The sequence below is a fragment of the Triticum aestivum genome, chromosome 4A, assembly GCF_018294505.1.
Source record: "Triticum aestivum cultivar Chinese Spring chromosome 4A, IWGSC CS RefSeq v2.1, whole genome shotgun sequence".
NCBI lineage: Eukaryota > Viridiplantae > Streptophyta > Magnoliopsida > Poales > Poaceae > Triticum > Triticum aestivum.
The window spans coordinates 708,809,810-708,817,069 of record NC_057803.1 but is presented as its reverse complement, the minus strand read 5'-3'; positions in this window follow the sequence as shown (position 1 = coordinate 708,817,069).

Below are 7,260 nucleotides of genomic sequence, written 5' to 3'. Positions count from 1 at the left end.
GCTGCCTTGGCGGCCCGTCGTGGTGACATCCAGCTATTGCCCCGTGGTGATGGGGATAGTACCAAATCTGAAGCAACAAGCAGCCAGGCTTCCAAAAATCCATTGAAGGCAGCTCAATTCGCATGCCAACCCCAACCGATCCCTCGACCAGAACCCACAACGTACCCCGCCGCCTGGTCCCTAGCCCACACCGCCGACATCGAGGGATCCTGAAGCCGAGGCGCGATCTAGCACAGTGGGGGGCTGGCCCCGAGCAGCGACACGACGTGTCCATGGGTGGAGAGCATGATAGTGACGACGGTTCCCTCCATCATCACAGCCGTCCAGAGAGGGACGTGGCCACAGCCGACGCGATCATCAGTGATGGCGAGGCGGATGAGTCCGGCAGTGGAATAGGATTCAATTAGAGCGCTCACCTCACATGCTCCGGTGCCGCCATGATCAGTTCTTGGTTAAATCCTAGCAGCCCGGATCGCCTCCCAATCACCACTAGCATAACACCATGACGTGGTGGACGCTGCCTTGGTCCAGCAAGAATTCAGGATCCTGGACGTGATCCGCGGCGGGTCCTAAACGAGGATGGTCCGATGGAGGGCGGAGGCTTTGATGTGCGGGGCGATGACGAAGGGATGGATCCGCGACGGAGGGATGGAACGGCGGCGGCGAATGGATGAACTGGCGGTGGAAAAGGGATGGATCTGGGGCGAAGGGATGGAGGGCGGCGTCTCACGACCTGCTGTGCGAGTCGTGCGGCGCTCGAGGGCAGGAGGCCTTGCTCGTACACACGCACGATGCTGTCACTGTTTCTTTTGCTGGTTTTTTATGGTAGGTTTTTTTCGGTCCGTTTTCTCTACGCATTTTTTTAGGCAGTAGAGATGATTGATGATAAGAAAGGGAAAAGCACATCAATATAAGAAAATATCCCATCAATACTTGATTGGAAAATCACATCAATATAAGGAAATATCCCATCAATACTTGATTGACTGTGATTTATTTTTTATATGGTAACTAATCTGATGGGTTTATGTGGGTGGTGAAGCGAAAAGGCGGGTGGGAGGGAGACGAAATAAAACCAGCGAAATAAAACCAACGAAAATGGTGAGGCGAAATAAAACCAGCGAAAAATAACCGGCGGACTATTCACGAACTGCTCCATTAGGAGTAGAGATTTTTTTTGCGGGGGTGTACCATCCTATTGACCCCTTCTTCAAATTAGATAGAACGGAAACGGGACGCACTCCTACCAAAGGCTCGCATACAAGCAATTCAAGAGGACTTGGCGGGATTCTTCCTTGAAGAGATCATACCTGAAAATAGAGTATATCATCGGGAAGTGGAAATTAAAGTTGGTAATTAGATATGCAGTAGCGTCGAATAGATATACGAAAACTTGTTGTTCGACCAAGCATGGAGAAAGAGATGCCACTTCTCTCTATATTCATGATGATGTTGTGTAATGCTTCCTTCATTGCTATATGTATAATAGCTAGCATCTAGTTGAATGAAAAATATCGAATGAAAATGAAAATGCTAAATGTAAAAGAATTGAATGGCAAATAGAAAAAGAAAAGGAGGAAAGACAATATGAAACCCTATACTCTCCAAAACCCTAAGCCCCTCCTTAAAAAAACCCAGCGCTTGGCTGGTGTTGACGCTTGGCTGCCTTTTAGCAGGGCTGGCCCTGAGGAGGGCGAACGGGGCGGCCGCCCCGGCCCCCGATTAGGAAGGGGCCCCGATGGCTCTGTATGTGATGTTCAGCCCATATAGTAGATCGACCGATTGATTTTAGAAAAGGAAAATGGAATCGTAGCAGATCGATTACTTCAGGGCTTGCTGTACGCCGCGGACTTCTTGCCTACCACTCCTGCCCCTCAATTTGGCAACAAATGAACCATGCCAAGGTCTATGGGGCCCCGCCCACGCCTTCCAATTGTGTTTTCGGCTGCTGGGCGAGATTAGTGGAGGTACGTAATGTGATTTTCCAGATTCCAGTCGACCTAATCATCGTCTTCAACGCAAATCCCCTCTTTCATTAGTCTTCTCAGATAGTTCATCCTCGTATATCTGTCCTCTTCATACTCCTCTTTCTTGCGTTAATTGGGATTAGAAAAGAGAAACTCCGAATTTTTTTCGTGACTCGTAAACAGCGGCAAAATATTGCAATTTCTAATTTCTAGCCACCCAGGTACCTTGTTCCATGCCGTTCTTAGCATTTGTTCTTAGTTACATCTATCATATGTTTGGGTGTTAATTAGCAAGATCTGTTGCTAATGTAGAAACATGTTAGCTAGAATACATAATAGGGCAGAAAGGAAAACATGCATGCAAATTGATTGAGTTCCAGAAAGGATATATTGCCATTTTTCTAAACATATATAAGTATTTCTACCCCTAGGAATTCCGAGGAATTAGCTTTAGTTACCATTTAAGAACAACCTTGTACGCATGCTTTAGTTACCCTTATATGATGATATTTTAGTACGCATGAAAATGTTATTAACTCGCATAATACAAATTATATAATTGTTGATTGACAAGAGCTACTGTAAATATTTATGATTCCAATTTTTTTGGACAATCACGGTGATAGGGTAACAGAAATTCTATTGTACTAAGTAGTAGGAGTATTTATTTGCACTTGAAACAGAAAACAAATATGGCCTTAGGGCCCCTCTGCATTGTCTTGCCCCGGGCCCCTGAAATCTCAGGACCAGCCCTACCTTTTAGTACTGGTTGGTCTTACCAACCGGGACCAAAGGTCCTCCTGCCTCAGCGCCCGACAACGGCCACGCGGGACTCCTTTAGTCCCGGTTCGTAACACAACCGAGACTAAAAGTGAGGGCCTTTAGTCCCGATTACTTAATCCCGGTAGCAGAACCGGGACCAATGACCTATTTTCTACTAGTGCTCATGGGTTCTTATTCCAGATTTTTTATGGTTGAGAGAGGGGGGGGGGGGGGCAAGTAAGTTCAAGCTAATCTGTTGTTTCCGCTACTGATCTCAGCAGACGGCTTGCTTCAAGATTGGTGGAGCGTAACCACACCCACCACACCCATCCTTGCCTACATCTGTGTGCACCTGCAAAGCAGCGCAAAAAAAAATCATTTTCCTGGAAGAGAAAGAGATTTCACCCATTTCAGCTGATTATGTTGTGGTCAATCATCAAAACCTGCCAGAAGTGCCAGAACAGTGCAGATACAGAACTTGGATTCCAGGTAAGAGCCACCCTCAAGTGCCAGAACGGTGCATGATAAGAGCAAAGTTTTAAATAGCCCGCTAAGCTATAGCGTGCTTTAGCGGTGTTATAGCGAGCTATTTAAAATGTTTGCTAATGTGTTTGGACAAATAACCCTTAGTGCAGGACCTCTTCTAAACGCTATAGCGTGCTATAGCGAAGATATAGCCGAAAGTCCTCTTCTGAGCTCGTGCGCATATGCCCTCGTTATCGTCCCCGTTCAGCCCCATCGAGATTGCCAACCCGCCATGTATAGGCCCAGGTATATCTTTCGTATAGTGACTTTTTCTAGAGTTGATGGCCCACATCTGGCCCACTCTGACAACTAGTAGTAAAGTCGACGCCGTTAGCTATGGGATATTGCTGCTCCGATTTCTCAGCATATGGGCTGTTACAGCTAAGATTCTGTTCCAACAGCGTCCGTTCACACATGATCATTTATTACAATATAAAAAATATCACTGTACATTATACACAGTTGCACCTAAAGCCAGGCATCCTGCAATGACCCAACGGAGACACCTGAAGCTGCATCGACAGCCACACCGATTCACAGATGATTCTGACACGTCCGCTTCCAACACCGTCACGTCACTTTCAGGTTACAAAATATCAATACAATACACAGGAACCGAGCTAATGCTCTGAACTTACAGCTGTTCATCAGAATCATCTATAATCAGTCGAGTATACTCTGAAACCCGTAGCGACAGAGAAGGCACCAGATAACTTGGTCGAAGCCATTCACTCTATTTCCCCTCCCACTGAAACTTGATCTTACTCCAACTACAGCTTCACGTGGATGACTGAAACCAAGTCTGCCCCTCAACTCCCTGCTTACACACAACTTGGGCAAACCTCCTGCCCTTGGTGTTAAAATTTTGAATTTGTTGTGTTCTCCTCAAAAAATTTACTACTTCCTCCGTCCGAAAATACTTGTCATCAAAATGGATAAAAGGAGATGTATCTAGAACTAAAACGCATCTAAATACATCCCTTTTTATCCATTTGATGACAAGTATTTCCGGACGGAGGGAGTACAATCTACTGCTCCCATTCGCCCACATTTTTTTGATTCGCCCTTCCTTATCAGCACGCACAAGCTAAGTGAAATGTGGATCCTTTGCACCCAGTTTAGTGAAAACCTCCATAGTCTTGCTCACATCATCCTATGCCAGCTCATGGCTTATTTTCCACACAAATTATGGATTATGGAGAGCTCGGTTGGTCAAATAAACTCCTTATGATGTTGTATTACCTTGGCTAGATTGACATTTTTTTGCTGTAGCTGCTTCACCAAGTCTCGGTTGTAAACGTCGATGTCTTTGTGTGAAGGCAGTGTGTTGTCTCTCCGCAATTAAGAGACAAAGATTGGTTGTGTTCCTCCCGATGCTTTGATATGCACCAACCATTGCCTTCCGATCGCAACAGTCGTATAAGAGCCGGACACTCACAATGGCATGACCGACTGTTCTCAACACCAGCCTTTCCCTGCATAGCACAAACAACATTTACAACTTTAGTTTTGGCCATTGATATCACCACAAACCAGCAGTACAACATGGAGAATTCCGAAATGAAGAAGTACTCACCGCACAGCTGCAAATGATTTCCTGCCTGCATCTTGTCCTCTAAACATTTAGTCTACTTTTCCAATATGTAATACCAAACCCCTTCTCCCAGGAATACAAGTCGTAGAAGTCGTATGCTTCACCTAAAGATCAAAGCTTATCCCCAGTTTCAGTACAATCAGATTCTCCCCTGGATTCTTATCGAACCCGTGAATTGCCTTCTCCTATGCACTTGGGCGATTAGGACAAGGTGTCCTCCTTGACGCGGCCACACCAATCATTACCCTGCATGCATTCCAGAAATGTTTAAATCAGCAGATGCTTACATCAAGCACATGATACTCAAGTCAAAACTTTTGCTATCCTTGTGCATATCGCAGCTCGATGTCAAGGCACCACAAGTACTCAAACTACTACCCAGCTGTGCCATCACCTAGATAAATATTGTTTCAGTTATCATAAGTACACATTGAGCTTGCAGTACAACTTTGCTACACACACCAATCTTCAGGCTTCTACAGAGGTCATTCACTTTTAGATATGTCAAATAATTGTCAAATTGCACCAGCATTGTCTACATATGCCAATGAAAGAACTACTGTCCATAATAATTGCTACTTATCGAGATATATTACTTGTTAAAATGCTCTTCATCACCTGTCATGATTAATTTATTTGAGCACCCTCACAACAATAAAAAATATGCATATACACCCATCACTTCAGGCTTGACTCACTTTTTCCTGAATTTGTAGCACTGAATGCGCATACCGTTGTGTCCAGCCAAGAGCTCTAGGGTTCATCTCGCCTGTAAACAGCTCAGATGCATGTCGCAAATGGCTGCTACCATTCATCCACATCAGACATTTTATTCGGTCTTCCCCATCAGCTTGGACTCGATATGCGAACTGCGGATTGCTGGCACCCAACTCGTTAGATAATTCCATCGGTTTCCTCACATCATCATCCGCTTGTTCACAACCCAAATTCCCGCAGAATGCTCTCAATGATCGCTTAATAAAGGGGACTTTTTCCATTTAACCAAAAAATCTCCTAATTATGTTGTCAACATCTTTGTGTTTGTGGGACGGCCAGTGAACTGTTACCCAACAATTTGGAGACAGTGAATGATTGTGTTTCTCCCTGTGCTTAGCTATTTACAAACCATTGTCCTCTAACCTAAGCAATCGGATCAATGCAGGGCATTCACAATGGCATGATTGTGTATTCTCTAACCCTGCTTCCCCTGCATATCAACAATACAGAAATTATAAATCATTTCCTTCACAAACTAGTTCACATTATTTGCTGGTTGAAATTTATTTGCATCATCAAGACTTACCACGCAACCTCAAATAATTTCCTACATGCATTTCGTCCTCTCGACATTTAATCTGTTCTGCCCATATGTTATACCAAAGCCATTTTCCCAAGAGTAAAGATTATAAAACCATAAGCCTCTCAGAACGTATCAAAGCTAGCACCCAGTTTTTGCCTTATCACCTAATCTCCACGCTTGTCGGCGAAGCTCCTTATAGTAGTATCCAAAGCAGTAGCCCTCGACTCGACCGACATGGACTCCTACTTGGAGCCGCTGATCCAATCCTGGCCCTGTTAGCACAACAATACAAGTTATGGAAAACCGCACCCTACATGTCTTAGTTGATCGCATTTGCAAATCAAGTTATGGGAAATCTCTAAGAAATTGCAGCTCCAGCTATACCATCTTACATAACTGAATGAATCTAGGATACATCACCTCTTAACCGGCTGCAGCAAGAACTCCATGTCTTCAATGGTGTCGCCCTCCTACGCAAGCATGCCGCCATCCCAGCTTCTCTTCTGCCCGGAAGAACTGGATAATTGCAACCTCCTGTCCAACTGAAAAGTGAAGTTCCTATCCCCGCAGCCCAGACAGAATATAACATTATGGGCCACGACAAGACCTTGTGTTCTCAACCCCAGCCTTACCCTGCAAAAGTTTTCACAAACTTTCATCAATTACCAACAATGGAAGAATTCCAGAATAGAACCGAATTACCGATCACAAACCAGCAAAAGCAAAATTAGTCACTAACCGAGCACCCACAAACTATCTCTTGCATGCACTTCGTCCTCTCGACATTTAGCCGGCTCTTGCCATAGCGGATGCCAAACCCCTTTTCCCATGAATACAAATTGTAGAAGTCGTATGCCTCGGCCAGAGTCGAAAGTAATGCCAAGAACCGTTGTGATCACATTTTCAGTTGGGTTCTCCGGAAACACCTGACTGCCTTTTCGAACGCACTTACTCGGTTTGGTCACAGTGTTTTGCTTGGGGTGGCAGCACCAATCCTTTGCTTGCAAACACATGCACATACAACATAAATTTTCTGATTGCAGACACCAAACAGCTTGCAAACACAGCCCCATATAGCATGAACTTCCTAATTGCAGAGCGCAATCAGCCTA